Source organism: Triticum aestivum, chromosome 2B (genome assembly GCF_018294505.1).
Source record: "Triticum aestivum cultivar Chinese Spring chromosome 2B, IWGSC CS RefSeq v2.1, whole genome shotgun sequence".
NCBI lineage: Eukaryota > Viridiplantae > Streptophyta > Magnoliopsida > Poales > Poaceae > Triticum > Triticum aestivum.
Genome location: NC_057798.1, coordinates 766,001,406 through 766,020,550, shown reverse-complemented (window position 1 = coordinate 766,020,550; position 19,145 = coordinate 766,001,406). Strand labels below are relative to the sequence as shown.

Here is a 19,145-nt window from a genome sequence, read left to right as displayed (position 1 = left end):
CCCGATCGATCGACGCCGTCGCCGTCGCCGCCCCCGTCCCCGTCGCCGCCCTCATCTCCGTCGCCGCCCCGGGCCCGTCCCCGTCGCGCCGTCCCCGCGTCGCCGCCCCCGCGTCACGCCCCGGCCCGTCACCGCCCCGGCCGTCGCCTCGCCGTTGCCGTCGCCCCGCTGTGAGCTCTCCCCCTCTAACCCCTCTCCCTCGCCCCCGGCGGCCACCATGGGCGCCGCCCCTCCCCGAGCCCATACACACACACACAAGCATGATGAACACACACACACACACACACGTACATATGTATGAATTAATGCATGTATATATTAGTATATACGTATTTTGTATGTTTAATTAGTTTAAATTATTTAGATTATTATTTTTTCACTATTATATATGTATGAATGCATGTTAGATGGATATAATTAGTATGGAAATTTTTTATATAATGTTGTTTTTCAGTTTTTTAATGGATGTATAGAAGTTGTGTTTTCTGTTTTTAGTGTTAGATGCTTAATTAGTATGAAATAGTATATAGATTTTTCACATATGCAATGATAGCATAATTAGTGTTATATAGAAATGTTAGAAATTTTAGTTATCAAAATCCAATCATTAAAAAAATGTTACTTTTTGCAGGCATATAGCTAGTATTTGTTCTTGACGATGCCCGGCCCGCATCCTCGCCATCGACTCGTCCGCGATGACGTCCGGCTGACCCATGTCCGGGACTGGGCTCCGCCGGGCTGGCACTGGGAGGTGCTTCCTGGAGGGGCGCGCCACTTGATGAGGAACCCGGCCCCGGGTCCCGTCGTTGACCCTGATCTCGTTTGGTGGCGTTCGCGTGGGCCAGTTTCGGTGCGGAGGGACCCGGCCCCGCCGGAGGTGGTACGTCGCCGTGTCAGGGAGGAGGACGAGCACGTCCATCGCTACATGGTTGCGTTAGAGGGCGGCAGGTTCTCCAATACCTGGTAGTTTCTTCAGGGATCTCACTTCAGCTATGATCCTGTGAGGGTTCCTTCTCTTTGGGTGTCCACCGCCCGCGCCGCAGGAACCGCGAGTGTCCTAGATTCTTCTGTAGTATTCTATCTTTAATTAGCCACCTAGCCAGTGATGTACTATTCAATATTATATATTATTCGAGACGATGTATTCGAGATTATATCTATTATTCTAGACGATGTATTCGAGATTATATCTATTATTCGAGACGATGTAATTTGAATACTAAATTGTTTTATATTTCTTTTGGATTAGTTAAATAAAAGCTATGGCAGACAATACCGATAGAGAGGGAGAATAGACCATGTTCGATATGATACGCGGGCCAGATGATGATCAGAATGAAGAAGATTATGACGGCTCCGAATTTCTAAACAACACCGGAGAGGGTGATATGATATTCGATCGCGACGACCGAATTGATGAAGTCATGAACTACAATTATGACGATGACGAAGAACATGTTGATCCTGAAACAACAAAGACCGGCGAGGTATATATATTTATATAAGCAGGCATCTGGTGATCATCACATGTTTTAAATGACTTGAAGATATATTAACGAATCGATCTTTGTTCTTTCAGCCATCCGGATCGAGCAAATCTTCAGGCAAAAGGACGAAACGAGGCCCGAACAAAAAGTTGAAGGAGGGTGTAAAGTACAATATCGAGGCAGTCAGACCTAATGGCGAACCATTAGCGCCTAAGAAGATTGCGGAAAAGTTCGTTCGTCAGTGCGGAGTTCTTGTGAAGGACCAACTCCTGATCAAACTTCAAGAATGGAGAGAGCCAGCAAAGCCACGTCCAGATGTTACTTTGTCGACAAGAAACAAAAAGATCTGCTTTGGGATACTCTCATGAAACATTTCACCCTACCAGATCATTTCACAGAAGCAGATGTGCAGAAAGTCAAGGACGCTGCTCTTAGGAAGATGGCGGTTGCATTCAAGAACAACAAGAATCATGAATGGGACAAGTACGTCAAGGGAGGAAGGAAGACTCCAGTATTCGAGGGAACACTAGAGAACCAACGTGCTCATTGGGACGATTTCGTGAAATTCAAGTATTCGGAATTAGCTAAGGAACGGTCGAGAATAAACAAGAAGAATGCCGAAAAAAGGATAAGTTCCATAAGCTGGGGCCAGGTGGCTATGCGGTGGCAATGCCTAAGTGGGATAAGTCTGAGAAAGAGATGGAGGATGCAGGTGTCAATCCGGTTACTAAGAGCTGCCCCCCAGGTGCAGGACTTGGTTCTATGCGCATGGGGGGGGGGGAGTTGGACCCGAAGACAGGCAATGTTTCGACGAAGGCAAGTCTGAAGGGAGCTGACAATGCGATACTTGTTGCAATAGAAGAGGCACGATCGGGGGTGTTCCAGCCCAACAGAGAGAACGACGAGCTTACGCGTGCCCTGGGAAATCCTGAACACCCTGGAAGAACACGAGGCAAGGGCGCTATTCCATGGTATGAGGGGTTTTCAGACTGGAACACTGACTACAGAACCCGTGCGAGAAAGAAGATTGCGGAGGAGAAGAAGAGGAAGAGGAGGAGGAACAGAGGAAGCGGGACTATGAACGCCTTCAAGGCCTAGAAGCAAGTCAAGCGGAATTGGCAGTCAAATTCCAGCGGCAGCAGGAGCAGATCGACTCACTTACCCAGCAAAGGGGGTCTCAGCAGCTGCAGCAGCTAGCGGATGATCCAGCATTGGATACCATCGCCCCATCCATGCCGAGAAGCAGCGTGGGTTCCGCCTCGGACGACGCAATGCTGGGTAGATACCCCGTGGATGACATCACGGAGAACACTAACTGCGAGCTACACGTCAAAATGAAGAACATATCCATGAAGGTGGCGGACACCGTTGCTTTTACAAATTCCCCCGAGGCAACCTTCCATTGCAACCCGATTCCAGCGGGCTATGCTCGTGTCTTGGTTGATGAGGTGGTGGACCCACCATATTCGGAGTTACAGTTTGACATGCCTGGAGTTGACGACGAGCACTTTCTCGGAGAGGCCAAACATCGTATCATCCTATGGAAAAATGATAGCATCATCTTTCGAAGGCCACCAACACCGCGTCAGCCGACTCCTCGTCGAAGTCCGCCACCGAGTTAGCAGCCTCCCGCTCCTGCAAGTCCACCAAGTCCGGCAAAGTGTCAGGCCACTCCTCCTCCAAGTCCGGCGAAGTGTTAGGCCACTCCTCCTCCTCCAAGTCCGCCACAGCGTCAGACGTCCACTCCTCCTCCAAGTCCGGCACAACCTCAGGCCACTCCTCCTCCATGTCCGACACAGCTTCAGGCCACTCCTGCTCGTCCAACTTAGCCCCGTCAGCCGTCTCCGCTGCCTCAGCAATCGCAGAAGAGACACCCCGCAGCTATGGTGCGTAGCGGTATGAGTCGGGGTAGTACTGGCGGAGGCAAGCGATATAAATATGGTCCAAGCCTCACGCCTCTTCCGCAGAGGCCTTATGACAAGTCCGAGGAGGAAAACGCAGCCATATCGAAGGCCGAGGTGGAAGCCCATTTTGCACCGAAACCGCCACCGCCGCCAAGGGAGAAAGTGCCTGAGGAAACGATTGACCACTTCATTCATATGGCTCAACCACCAGCTCCCAAGCCTGTTGACACAGACTATGAGCACCACATCAGGAAGTTAAATCGAGCACGTCTACGTAAGGAGGCAAGCTCGGGATCGAGCAAACAACAAGCAGCTGTCAAAAAATGCGGGAAAACCATTCCCCAGCTGGGAGAATAGGCGGCGCAATCGATCCCCTCGCTTGTTGTGCCAACAACACGTGACAGTACGCGCGCCCAATATTATTGTGGGCAAACAGTTTACGTTCCCGAGGTGGGTAATGTGGTAATAACCAAGGACCATATAATGCAGGCTGAAGTTCTCAACATCACTGTTGGACAACTCCTCGAGATCGAGCCCATGCCTGTGCTTACAGAGGATGAAATAAAACGGAAATATGTCTGGGGCCAACCTTTGGTCGAGCCAGACAAGGTCAAGAACCCCCCAACGAGAATGTATGAATTGCATCAATGGTACATGAACATTACCAAGATTTCTAATCGAGAGTCCCTCATGGTGAATGTCAAGGAGGAGCATTACTTCCATGAGAAAGTTCTGTCCGTTGAGTATTCTGAACTGTTTCAGTTATACAATCAAGACGCACTCGACAAATCTATCGTCCGTTGCTATTGTCTGTAAGTGATTTCTTTCTGTAATTTAAGTCTCAAGCTAGCTGTAGTGATCCTTTTGATCAATCATTACCTGTAATTATCCTCACTATATTCTTTTCTGTGGTATTATGCAGGATGAAGATATATGAAATGAGAAAAGGTGGATGCTTTGGCATTGGGTTCATTGACCCAAACACCGTTAATGAATACACATGGCTATTAAATCCACATCATGAAAAGGACGTAGAGGACAACATGCTAGAGTTCTTGAAGCGCCTCAAATACAATGAAGATATACTACTTCCTTACAACTTCCAGTGAGTCACACTGTCTTGTACTACAAATTCTCTATTTTTGCCTACTAGCTAGCTACATGTTTTTGCTTACATATGCCCGCTTAATTAAGACATGCAAACGTGTGTGCATGCAGATTTCACTGGATCTTGTGTATCATTAAAGTTGACGCCGGAACAGTTGAAATACTGGACTCAATACCTAAAGCAAATACTGACTATAACATATTGTTTGGGATAGTCAACAGGTAATTTCAATCATTATTAACTATATATCTCGGCCTATTTAGTTCGTCATTTCATGATATGAACTATTTAATAACCCCTTTATTCATTTTCTTTGTTGGCGGGCAGGGCTAGGGCAAGGTTCATCAGCATCACAGAAGGCAAATGGGAAAAAAAGCTTAAATGGTTTCGACCCAAGGTAAGTAATTAAGTAGTACTAGCTAGCTAGCTAGCTGCCATCTCTTTAATTATCATGCTTGATTAATTATTATCTAATCAAATTCCATTCTCGTAAAGGCCCTGAAGCAGGCGCAGGGGACTGATCTGTGTGCATTCTGCGTTTGCGAGAACATTCGCATGATGGCGTCCGAAAGGAGCAGATCTCAAAGACAGGAATGTGTACGCTTGTCAAAACACTATTCACAATTTTTACACCATTATCGATATCTGGTCACACAACTAATACACATGCATATTGATCTCCTTCTTAACAGTTCAAAGAGGTGCGGGAGAAGCTCCTAGAAACGGAGCGCGTAGAAGCACTTCAAGAGGAAATAGCAGGATTTTTGCTCGACCAGGTCATAAATCCGAAGGGAGAATACTATTACCCGCTACCGCCCCCATGAAAACCACTTCCAATTGTCATCGTGCTCCGAAGGCACCAATTAGGCTAATGCCACTGGCTCTGAAGGCAACATGCATATGTAGGAGAAATTGTATATAGATATACATGTGTGTATGTGTGAATTAATTAATATGGTAGTTTGTGAGACATTGATGATATATATATGCATGATTGGTTCCACTAGAAATTCTATATATATATATATATATATATATATATATATATATATATAACGTGTACAATCTGTAGTATCGTAAAATACCAGCAAAAAAAAAGAATTAAAATGGAAACACAAAATTAAATGAAAAAGAAATCATAAAACTAAAAAAAACCCAAACCTTATAGTACCGGTTGGTCTTACCAACCGGTACTAAACGGCTCCAGGCCCCCGGAGCTGGCTCGTGCCACGTGGTTGCCCTTTAGCACCGGTTCGTGTTGAACCGGTACTAAAGGGGGGGGGCTTTAGTGCCCACACTTTAGTGCTGGTTATGGAATGGCACCAAAGGGCCTTACGAACCGGTGCTATTGCCCGGTTCTGCACTAGTGTATCCATGCTAGTTTAAATTTCTTTTTCTAGTTTTCTTTTTGTGTGTTTGTTAAACCTTAAGAAAAACCAAAAAAATTAGTTAGTTCAATTTCCTTGCTTGTAGTAGAAATTAAAAAATGAAAACCCAAAAAGATTTCTCGTTCTTCTTTTACTTATTGGGAGCTTTCCCGTGTAAATAGTTTTATTTTCTTTTCTTTCCTTTGTGGGTCGAGAAGACCATATTGAAAATGCTTAGTGGCTCTTATATGCATGATTGTTTATTTAACTTAGAGCCCATATTACTTGTCTTCTCTCTTGAGTTGAATGCTTACAGATTCCAGCTTAGTCCAATGCACGTGCACTCTTATTATTATACACATCGTTCGGTCGTGCAAGTGAAAGGCAATAATGATGATATATGATGGACTTATTGGGATGAGAAAAGATGGTATGAACTCGACCTCTCTTGTTTTTGTAAATATGATGATTCATCGTTCCTGAGTCAGTTATTATGAAGTAAACATATTTGCAATGACATTTAGAGATTACAGTTATTTGTGCCATGCTTGATTAGCTATGAGTTATAATGGTTTACCTTGCATGCCAACATGCTATTAGAATGATTATGATGTGGTATGATGGGATGGTATCCTCCTTTGAATGTATTAAGTGACTCGACTTGGCACATGTTCACGCATGTAGTTGAATCAAATCAACATAGCCTTCATGATATTTATGTTCATGGTAGATTATATCCTACTCATGCTTGTACTTGATGTGAATTAATTTTAATGCATGTTTACGACTGTTGTCGCTCTCTCAGTTGATCGCTTCCCAGTCTTTTGCTAGCCTTCACCTGTACTAAGCGGGAATACTGCTTGTGCATCCAAACTCCTTAAACCCCAAAGTTGTTCCATATGAGTCCACTATGCCTACCTATATGCGGTATTTACCTGCCGTTCCAAGTAAATTTGTATGTGCCAAACCCTAAACCTTCAAATGAAATTCTGTTTTGTATGCTCGAGCAGATCATGTTTCAACTAGGGCTGCCTATATCTTCCATGCTAGGTGGGTTATTCTCAAGAGGAGTGGACTCCGCTCCTCATTCACGAGAAAGGGCGGTAACCGGCCGGGATGCCCAGTCCCATGATCCAAAACGATCAAAGCAAATCAAAATAATTAAACAAAACTCCCCCAGGGCTGTTGTATGTTGGAGGCACTCGTTGTTTCGAGCAAGCCATGGATTGATGCTTGTTGGTGGTTTGGGGAGTATAAACCTTTACCATTCTGTTTGGGAACTGCCTATAATGCATGTAGTATGGAAGATACAGCCATCTCATAGTTGTAGCGTTGACAGCAAAAGTATGCCGCTCAAAATATTATTCAATCTCTATTTTAAAATCGAGCTCTGGCACCTCTACAAATCCCTGCTTCCCTCTGTGAAGGGCCTATCTATTTACTTTTATGTTGAGTCATCATCCTTCTTATTAAAAGCACCCGCTGGAGAGCACACTGTCATTTGCATTTATTATTATTGATTTTATATTGGGTATGACTTGACTGGATCTCTTTTACCATGAATTACAATGTTTAGTCAGTCCTTGATCTTTAAAGGTGCTTTGCATTTATGTTTTGCGGTCTCAGAAAGGGCTAGCGAGATACCATTTTGTTATATCATGTTATGATTATTTTGAGAAAGTGTTGTCATCCGAGTTTTATTATTATGGCTCGCTAGCAGATTATGTTATTGATGTGAGTAATTATGAGACCTATGTGTTAATATGAGTATGGTTAGTTCATAATATTTGCTGAAACTTGAATGCTGGCTTTTCATGTTACAACAACAAGAGCAAACAGAGTTTGTAAAAGTTTTTCTTTATCACTTTCAGTTTATCAACTGAATTCCTTGAGGACAAGCAAAGGTTTAAGCTTGGGGGAGTTGATACGTCTCCAACGTATCTACTTTTCCAAATACTTTTGCCCTTGTTTTGGACTCTAACTTGCATGATTTGAAATGAAACTAACCCGGATTGACGTTGTTTTCAGCAGAACTGCCATGATGTTGTTTTATGTGTAGAAAAGAAAAGTTCTCGGAATGTCCTGGAAATCCACGGAGGCACTTTTCAGAATTAATAAGAATTTTTGGCGAAAGAATCAAGGCCAGGGGGCCCACGGGCTGTCCATGAGACAGGCCCGGGGCGCGCCCTCCTATCTCGTGGGCCCCCTGGACACCTCCCGACCTCAACTCCAACTCCATATATACCGTCTCAGGGAGAAAAAATCAAGGAAAAAGTTTCATCGCATTTCATGACACGAAGCCGCCACCAAGCCCCAATCTCTCTCGGGAGGGCTGATCTGGAGTCCGTTCGGGGCTCCGGAGAGGGGGATTCATCGCCGTCGTCATCATCAACCATCCTCCATCACCAATTTCATGATGTTCACCGCCGTGCATGAGTAATTCCATCGTAGGCTTCCTGGACGGTGATGGGTTGGATGAGATTTACCATGTAATCAAGTTAGTTTTGTTAGGGTTTGATCCCTAGTATCCACTATGTTCTGAGATTGATGTTGGTATGACTTTGCTATGCTTAATGCTTGTCACTAGGGCCCGAGTGCCATGATTTCAGATCCGAACCTATTATGTTTTCATGAATATATGTGTGTTCTTGATCCTATCTTGCAAGTCTATAGTCAACTATTATGTGTTATGATCCGACAACCCCAAAGTGACAATAATTGGGATACTTCTCGGTGATGACCGTAGTTTGAGGAGTTCATGTATTCACTATGTGCTAACGCTTTGTTCCGGTTCTCTATTAAAAGGAGGCCTTAATATTCCTTAGTTTCCGTAAGGACCCCGCTGAACACGGGAGGGTAGGACAAAAGATGTCATGCAAGTTCTTGTCCATAAGCACGTATGACTATTTACGGAATACATGCCTACATTACATTGATGAATTGGAGCTGGTCCTATATCACCCTATGTTATAACTATTGCATGAGGAATCGCATCCGGCATAATTATCCATCATTGATCCATTTCCTACGAGCTTTTCACATATTGTTCTTCGCTTATTTACTTTTCCGTTGCTACTGTTACAACTACTACAAAAACCCCAAAACATTTATCTTTACTTTTGCTACCGTTACCATTATTATCATACCACTTTTGCTACTAAACACTTTGCTGCAGATACTAAGTTATCCAATTGTGGTCGAATTGACAACTCAACTGCCAATACTCAAGAATATTCTTTGGCTCCCCTTGTGTCGACAATAAATTTGGGTTGAATAATCTACCCTCGAAAGGTGTTGCGATCCCCTATACTTATGGGTTATCAAGACTAATTTCTAGCACCGTTGCCGGGGACCATAGCTCTATTCACTGAGTCACTTGGGATTTATATCTGTTGATCACTATGAAGAACTTGAAAGACGACCGAACTACTATTTTGCCCTCAACTACGAGGGGAGGTAAGGAACTACCATCTAGCTCTGCACTAGATTCTCCTTCCGTTATTAGTAAGCTTGCGACACCTAAACCTGCTACTGCTATGAATTCTGATATGTCGCATGTTATTGATGATGCCACTTCTGCTATGCATGATGAAACTACTTCTGTGCGTGATACTACTTCGCCATTAGGTGAATTTCTAGATGAACAACTTGCTAGATTTAGGGGGGATGAAATTACTGAAGATCCTATTACTGATGATAGTGATGATGAAGGTCCCCCCAATGGCTATGTATTACCTGTTGTTCCTAAGGGTTATGTTATGCATGAAACAGCTCCTATGGAAATTCTTGCTTGCAATGATAGAAATGATCTTAAGAAATTATTAGCTAAATGGAAGCAGCAGTCTGTTAATGCTAGAATGAAACCCGATCCTGCTTTTGCTACTTCACCTATCTGTGTTACTGATAAAGATTAGGAATTCTCTGTTGATCCTGATATTATTATTTTAGTTGATTCTGATCCTTTTTATGGCCTTGAATCTGAAACTGTTGTGGCACATCTTACCAAATTGAATGATATAGCCACCTTGTTTACTAATGATGAGAAGTCTCGCTATTTATATATCCTTAAGATATTTCCAATCTCATTAAAGGGTGATGCTAAGACCTGGTATAATTCTCTTGCTCCTGGTTGTGTGCGTAGTCCCCAGGATATGATTTATTACTTCTCTGCTAAATATTTCCCTGCTCATAAGAAACAAGCTGCCTTGCGGGAAATATATAATTTTGTGCAAATCAAAGAAGAGAGTCTCCCACAAGCTTGGGGGAGGCTTCTCCGGTTACTTAACGCTTTGCTTGATCATCCTCTTAAGAAAAATGAAATACTTGATATCTTTTATAATGGACTAACCGATGCTTCCAAGGACTACTTGGATAGTTATGTTGGTTGTGTTTTCTGGGAAAGAACAGTCGACGAAGCTGAAATACTATTGAATAATATGTTGACTAATGAAAATAATTGGACTCTTTCTTTCTTCTCCACGCCCAACACAGATAAACACAAAAAGCAGACCATCTCCCTTTCTTCTCCAGGAAAGATCTCTCCTTGCTCAGGCCTCAGCTCACTGCATCGATCCTCTCCTCGTCGTTGCTCGCTCGCCAACAATGGCTTCTTCTTCCCCCAGCGACCAGAGCAGTCGCCTTTTTTTTAGAAAAGGAGGATGACTCCCGACCTCTACATCTGGGCGATGCATACGGTCACTTTCTTAATTATTCTCACAAGACCGTACAAAGCCATACACCAGCAATACTAAAGCCACCTTCTAAGCAACAACTGTCGCTACACCTATCCAATCGATGAAGGGGCGCAGATAGTCTGGGCCTAATACCAAACAGACATTGCATCCAAACCTAAACATCTAAGACCTGAGGTCCCAACCAGGACGCCTGCCGGGTATGGGGCACCTACCAATCCGGCGCAGTCCTCAACCAGGACGCCTGCCGGGTATGAGGCTGCCGCAGCCACCTGCCACCAGTCCATCTTCAGGGTTGTACTATTGCATGTACCGTATCAGGTCTCTCTGCCATCGACGCCACCACGACGCCCGACATCGTCATCCTCCTGTGCGAGTCCATCCTCCCACAGCGAACTCTGAATCTGCACTGCGCCACGCCGTCAAGATCCGTCGCCATCAGTGTGTAGGATGAAGCACCGCTCCACCAAAGAATCCGTCCTCTGGTCCCTCGATCACGTGTGTACTTCCAAGAATGACGCCCCCAAGAGAGGAACGACACCAGAGCGCCGCCGTCATCCGATCATCCGATCTGGGGTTTCCCCTGGAGGTAGCAGAGAGTGGCCTTGAACTTCTCCACGGCGATGCCTTCAAGAAGAAAATGACGCAGATAGCGCCGCCACCCCCGGCCTAAGCAGGAGCTGAAGGCAAGTTTTCACCCAGATCAGCTCGAAGGGATCCAACTTTCGTGCCCGGGCCGCCGTCACCACCAGTACCACCAGGCAGACCCTAGAGTACCGGCATATCAGCGAGCCGCCGGCACCACTGCATCCAGTTCGCCGGCCACGCCAGGCCGCTGCCATCCCTCGCGCCATCCGGGTCAGAGGTGGAGCCGCCGACCGCGCATAGGGACCACCGCCGCCTGCACACGCCGGAGCGCCGTCGAGAGCCCAGCGCCCGCCACCGCTTGCCGAAGCCAACCGCCCGAGCACTGGCGCCACCGTGGAGCCATCAGATCGGGGAGGAAGACGCGCGCCGACCACCCTCGCGGACCCCGCCACACGCCCGAGCGCCGACGCCACCGCGGCGCCATCAGATTGGAATGAGGAGGAGCCCGCGCGCTCGGCGCCCCGCGCAGACCACGCCGCCGCCTTCAAGCAGGGGAGCCCTGCCCAGATCCGCCGGCAGCCCGACCTGCCACCGAGCCGAGCGCTGCCGCGAGGGCCGGCCGTCCCGCCCCGCCCAGGAGCCTCGCGATGGGTGAGGGAGCCCCGCCGCCGCCGACGCACGCGCGGGCTTTCCCTAGCGGCGTCCCGCGGCGAGGGAGAAGGAAGGCGAGAAAGGGGAGCGGCGGCGGCGGCGATCTAGGATTCCGCCCGGGCCGCTCGCGGGAGTGGCACGGGGGACAGGGCGACGGGGGCTTTGGATCTGGCTCCGCCTGCCTCGTGCCTCATGCTGATTCTCCTGGTCGTCAGTCTGCGAGAAGCCTCTGCTACGCGTCCGCTGCGGCCGGCCGGCGATGTGAAGGACCAGGCAATCGTTGACAAGTACGCGCCGCTCCTGCTCACCATGCCGCCGAGGGGCCCGGCGCCGGCTTCGGCCCCCAGCGGTGGCACGAATGAGGCCGGGAACTGATTGAGCAAGCGCTGGGCTTGCCGCTAGGATTGATCTATAGATCTCTAGAAATCGTTAGCCATACCTTGGTAGATGGTATGGACATATTGTTTTGCAGTACAAGATACTCGTACAGGATTGATAGTGGGAAATGAACATATAGTTTAGCAGTACAAAACATGTACAGAACAGTACAAAACATGCACAGGATTGTTAAGAGTGGGAAACGAGCATATAGATATCAAAAATGCTACACGTACAGGCACATTGTACGTTTTTATACAGGTTGAGAACTGGGCGCTCTTCTAATTGCCTCCCCACCTCCCCCACCTGATTTCCACCGGTGGGCCCGTACGTCTTAATCAATCCACGGCCAATCAATGTTAAGCAACCTGTAAAACCCCTGTAAAACTTCGTACGTCTAGCAAAGTCGTATAGATATAGTGTAGGATATACCCCAAAAATTATACCTTCACTCTTTCGTTTGAGCAAAGCCCCCAACTTCACCGCCTCTGCCTTGCCAGGGATCTTCTTAATGAAATCACATGCTTCTTCTAATTGTCCGGCATGTGCCATCAAATCAACCATGCAGGAGTAGATCTCGATCTTTGGAACGATTGGAGTTCAGATGTCAGGAATTGAACCAACGCTGGCCGTCTTTCAGCAGCCCTGCATGCACACAAGCAGAAAGTACTCCTATGAAAGTGACGTCGTCCGGCCGGAGCCCTTCGTCATACCTCATCAGTTCAAAGTGCTGAATAGCTTCACGGCCTCGGCCATTGAAGGCAAGACCGCAAATCAATGCATTCCGGGGCTGTTTGGGTTGTGACTATCTTTGCCACATGATTTTTGCCACACTTGCCACACTTGCCTTAGTTGAGTTGCTCAATTTGTTAGCCACACTTTAGCTTGCCTAAGGAAATCTTGTCACACTTTTTGTATGATATGTGGGGCTCACTGCTCATAAAAAAATCCTTACCTTAGGTGTGGTTAGAACCAAAGACCTACCTAACTTGGTCAAACTTGCTTAAGGTTAGGTGTGGCAAAGTGTGGCAAGGTGTGGCTAGGAACCAAACAGCCCCATGAAGCTCATTCTTGCATGGCAATTTCCCAAACACCTGTACGGCTCTGATAAGATCTCCACACTTTGAGTACATATCCACAAAGCAGTCCCAGCGTAGATATTGTTGTAGAAGCCTCTTTGCCAGGCATAGCTGTCAAGTTCAGTGCCTAGCTCCTGGGCTCCAACTGCAGCACAGGACATGAGCACCCCTACCAAGGTTATCTTCTCCGCACTAGTAGAAAACCACCAATCAGTCCCGGTTAGTAAGGGCCTTTAGTCCCGATTCGGGAACCGGGACTAATTGGTCGTTACTAATACCTCAACCCATTAGTCCCGATTCAAACATGAACCGGGACCAATGTGCCTCCACGTGGCCCTGTGCGCCGAGCCCAGTCAGGGGGCCTTTGGTCCCGGTTGGTGGCTCCAACCGGGACCAAAAGGCATCCACGTGTCTGCATTCCAGTGGCTAGGGTTTTTGTTTTTTTTTGAAAGGAGGGGGGTTGGGGGGTTTTGGGGGGTTAATTTAGGTGTTTCGTATATTGTGTTAGCTAGCTAATTAATAGAGAGAAGTGTCCTCTCTTATGTCCGTGCTTACTCGACGCCACGTAGTATATATACATAAGTGATCGAGAGAACCATTCAGTACAGAAGTTCGTCATGCATACCGAGAGAAGTGATCGGTCGACCTCTCCTTCTCCGAGAGATTGGTCGAACAACAAGTTTTACTGGCTACATACATGTACAATCTATATAAGATCTCTTAATTACAAACCACTAGCATTTGAATTCAAGTTCCACATGGTATTCTCCGGCTTTACTGATGACGTGTTCAAGAAAGAATCCCGCCAATTCCTCTTGAATTGCTTTAATGCGATCTGGTGGTAGGAGTTCATCCCGCATCTGCCACGTCTAATTAATTTGAAGAAGGGGGTTAATTAATACATATATATGAATGAAACTCAACAGAAATGATGGTGTAATAAAATGAAATTGTGAATATTATTGCTTACGCACTTCATATTGTCTTCTAGAGTAGCCCCGCTTGTTTTTCAAAGTCGCGTTGTGGATGAACTCGCACACGTAGTATCCACAGAAATCATTCCCTTCCTCCTGCCACAAGCACTTTACGAGAAATAGAGGTCAATCAAACTGATAATGAAGCATTATATAAATGGCATTGATGAAAGTATAGCTATAGAATCAACGGGAGATGCGCGCCAGTAGTACTTACATTCGGGTATGTATATCGCAGCTCCTTCGGCAGTCCCGGAGCTTGTGCGGTGAACTGTTTCCAAACCCTGCAAGACAAAGAAAATATTTTTTATTACTTGAGATATTAGGAAATGAACAAAAAGTTGCCGATATGGTGCGATAATGATCGATTGAACTTACTTGCTGAGCATTTCAGTCATGTCCGCATAGCTGCTGGGATCTTTCCATCTGGAGTCTAAGACGGTTACTAGTCCACGCTCAAGCTTAATCTCCAGAAGAATATAGTAGAACCTGCACGCATGCATAACTCATCAATTACATTAACCTCGCTCGAGTAATAAGGAAAACCGAATATGCACACGACAGTAACACTCACGGGCCGTGGTAAGGAAAGAGTATGGTATCTTTGTTTTGATTTTTGATCAATGATTGTAGCAAGTTGTTCTCGTCCTCTTCGGCGCGCTTTTTAACCAGAAAAACATCTATGATATTTGTGTTAATGAACCCAATATCATAGATTTCATTTTTTTGCACTCGATGATCTTCAATCTGCATAATATATTGAGGATAATTAATTATAAATACATGCAATGAAAGAGCCGAGCTATATATACAGACTAATGACAGAAATAGTACTTACAGGCAGTAGCAAAAGACCATTAATTTATCGAGGGCCTTTTGATTGAAGAACTCGATGAACTCCTCAAATGGAATAGACAACAGATCATTTGAAACGAGGTCGTGCTCCTCTTTAATTTTCAGATACAAAGTGTTCGTCCCCTCAGACTCTCTGCAGGTTTTCATGTACCATCTATGGAATCTTCGCATCATTGTTGTCAGAGACTTTTCATCTTTGACGAGAGGCTTCCCGTACTCGTATCTGAATAAGTCCACCTCCATGAAATCAGGAAGTGCATCGTCAGGCAGGTAATCTCCAAGATTGCCATAACCGGCCACCGTCCCCGGAGGATTAGACACATTGAGCGGGGGGCACGATTGCTGTGCTTGTTCGCCGAGCTGGGCAATTTTTTTCCCCTTTGCTCGTTGTTCTTTTGACCTTTTATCACTGACAGTAGTTCCCGACCGCTTGGCTTGGAGATATGTCTGTTCAGTAATGCGCTCATAGTTGGTTCTCGGCGGAGACTTTGGTGGTTTCCTCAGGGCATCGAGAGTGCGCTTTGCTTTCACCGGATCGACCTTCTCCTCCGGAGGTGGATGTATCTTTGCTTTCACCCCTTCAAAGAACTCCTTCACGTGGGTCTGCACGATCGTATCGGTTTCCTCCTTGCTACTCTCGTACGGTAACTTCTCTAGAGGCTTTAGAGGTGGACCGTATCTGTATTGCCTCTCTCTTCTTGTGCTGCTAGACGCCGGAGCAGACGGAGCGGCTGCGGCGTCTGTCTTCTTTCGTCCTTGCTTACGAGGCGGAGGAGAAGGACTACGACGCGTCGGAGCAGCCGGGGCGGCCGCGGGTCTCTTCCGCCCTTGCTGGCGAGGCGGAGAAGGAGGAGGCGGAGTGCCGCCACGCGCCGGAGAAGGAGGCGGAGTGCCACCACGCGTGCCCTGATCGTCACTCGCCGGAGGAGGAGGCGGTGGAGGAGGCGGAGTGCCCTGAATCGCCAGAGGAGGAGGAGGAGGCGGAGGCGTCCAGTTCAGAAGGTCGATGAGCTCCTTCCGCCATAGGCATGGAGTCTTCAGAGCAGAACCCAGCCTAGTCTCCCCTTCACCGGTAGGGTGCTCAAGCGCGAGGTCCTCAAATCCCTCCGTTATTTCATCAACCATCACCTTAGCAAATCCTTCTGGAATCGGCTGGCAGTGATAAGTTGTGCCGGGTCCACTAGGATAAAACTTGGCCAACAGCCGCCTTGACCTTCAAATTCATGCATCGCGCCATAATGTGGCAATTTTGAGACTCCGTGATACCATCCACGGGATAGCTGGCAGGAGCCGTCAAGACATGCTCCGGCTGAAGCAGCTCGGTGGAAGCAACACTGCTTCTCCGCTGAGATGGCGGGGTAGCTTCGGGGGAAGCTTCGGCATGTCGTTTGTTGCGATCTGCTGCTTCTCGTTCCTCTTCTCGATCCTCTAGCCCCATTACCCTTCCAAGCAGCGCCTGCATTTGGTCCTGCTCCAGTTTCTTCCTCCTCTCGTGGGTTTTGTAACCCCCTGCGTCCGGAAAACCAACCTTCCACGGAAGGGAGCCTGGCGTGCCTCGTGTCCGTCCAGGGTGCTCGGGATTCCCAAGGGCCATTGTGAGCTCGCCCTTCTCCCTGTTTGGAAGGAACGTCCCTCGCTGCACTACATCGATATAGTGTCGAAGTTTCTTGACTGGTGTTTGCAGTTGCTCGTCCGTCCACTGACACTGCCCTGTTACAGGGTCCAAGGTTCCGCCAGCCCCGAAGAACCAAGTCCGGCAACTGTCTGGCCAGCGCATTGTCTCTGGTTCGATCCCTTTTTCAAGTAGATCATGCTCAACCTTGGACCACTTAGGCCGGGCTTTGAGGTAGCCACCTGACCCCGTGCGATGGTGAAGTTTCTTCTTCGCAGCATTTTTCTTGTTTGTCTCCGACATCTTCTTACTCTTTTCTGATGTCTTGTGGGCCACAAATGCGGGCCAGTGATCTTTGATCTTCTCATATTTGCCGATGAATTCTGGTGTCTCTTTTTTCTTGACAAACTGGTTCAGCTCTTTCCTCCACCTCCTCATTAGGCCAGCCATCTTCTTAAGAGCACAAGACTTGATTAATTGCTCTTTAATTGGCTTCTCCGGATCCTCCTCTGGCGGTAGGGTGAAATTTGCCTTCAGCTCATTCCAAAGATCTTCTTTCTGCATATCATTGACATAAGACACCTCAGCGTCTTCATCCTTAGCAGGCTTATACCATTGCTGGATGCTCATCGGGATCCTGTCCCTAACAAGAACCCCGCACTGAGCAGAAAATGCCTTGTTTGTCCGGATGGGTTCAATCGGTTCGCCGTCGGGCGCGATTTCTATGATCTCAAACTTTTCATCCGAGCTCAAATTTTTCTTCGGGCCTCGTCTCCTTACCGAAGTTGTGCTCGATCCGGAGGGCTAGAAATTATAAGGAAGAAAGACGACAGTACTTAATATGTGTACATATACCAAAACAATGGATGCATCAATTAACTTGTCAGCACGGGCTTAACTAATATATATATATACCTGGCCGGACTCGGTTCGGTAACTCGGCTCGGCACGGTCTCCTTCGTCTTGTACCTCCATTGTGTCACCGGAGCCATCATGAACATAGTCCTCCTCTTGTACCGGCATTAATGGGTCGAAGCCATCATAATCATAGCCCTCTTCTTCATCCATCTGACCAACGGTGTCGATGAGAAATGACGCAACATCATCACTTCCATTTGCGATTATTTCCCCCCAACATCGCTTCTGTTTCTTCGTCTCGGGAGTGCTCCATAGTTTCTGCAAATATTGACAACATGTCAATTATTATTCAAACATGGTACATACTGGCAAACGTAGAACTAGCTAGCTAATCACAATAAGGAATCATGTTAGTGGCCTCGACGCTGCTTCTCTAGGGTTTGGGGTCGCCTCGACACAAAGCTTCAAGGGTTTGGGGTGGCCTCGACGATAACGCTCTTTTAACTTGATAAATTTGGGTGGCCTCGACAGAGTTAATTTGTCGGGTAGGAGCGCGGCGGGAGGGGGTACGTAGGAGACCTGCAACATCGTTTTCTCTCTAGGGTTTGGGTGTCCTCGAGAGTTTTGGTCGAGCGAGAGGGCCGAGGGGGTGCTGCAGTTGTATCTAGAGGGGGTTATATCGACAATGACGCGACATACATATACATGGGAAAATAATGTTATCGGGGAGGGGGTATCGGTACCACCCCCTCGTGTTGAAGTTTCTTCTTTCTCCTTTCCTTTCTTTCTTCTTCTCCTCTTCTTTTTCTTCTTCTCCCTCGAGAAAGGAAAATAATTAAGGAAAAGGAAGAAAAGAGGAAGAAGGAAGAAGGAAGAAGAAGAAGAAGTAAAAGAAGAAAAAAAAGAGGAGAAGAAGAAAGGAATAGAGGAGAAGAAGAAAAAATAGAATTTCTCCTTTCTCCTCTATTCCTTTCTTCTTCTCCTCTTCTTTTTCTTCTTTTTTCCTCTTCTTATTTATTTCTCCTCTTCTTCCTCTCCTCTTTTTCTCCTTTCTTCCTCTTCTTATTTTCCTTTTTCCTCTCATTCTTTTAGTATTGCTTGTTTTAAAAAAAATGTTCAAATAGAAAATTTCGAAAAAAAACAAAGGTTTTGCCTAATGCATTGTTCATATGAATATACAAACATTTGCATATTCTACAATAATTAATATCAACAAAAAAATCTATGAACAGAAAAAAAACCGAACTTTTCTAAAAATCTATCTTTTGCATATATGAAAACATTAATACACATATGAACAATAAATACATATATCAACAAAAACATAATCTGAACAATTTTTAAACATTACATACACATAGCCACATACATACACATATACATTATATATATATATATATATAAACAAAAAAACTAAACTAATAAAAATGAAAAAAACAGAGCCGCATATATATATAGCCACATATATACATACACACACATATATATATATATACATTGAACAAAAAAATAAAACTAATAAAAATGAAAGAAAAAAAGAGCCGGTGCGGCGCGGCGGCTCACAGCGGTGGCGGCGCGCGGGGGCGGGCGACG

The 19,145-nt window shown here is 46.3% G+C and overlaps 1 pseudogene; it reads right to left on the bottom strand.

The window, feature by feature from the left end:
• Positions 1–19,145, bottom strand: part of LOC123039584 (pentatricopeptide repeat-containing protein At2g34400-like) — a 110,492-nt pseudogene that overhangs the window by 84,184 nt on the left and 7,163 nt on the right.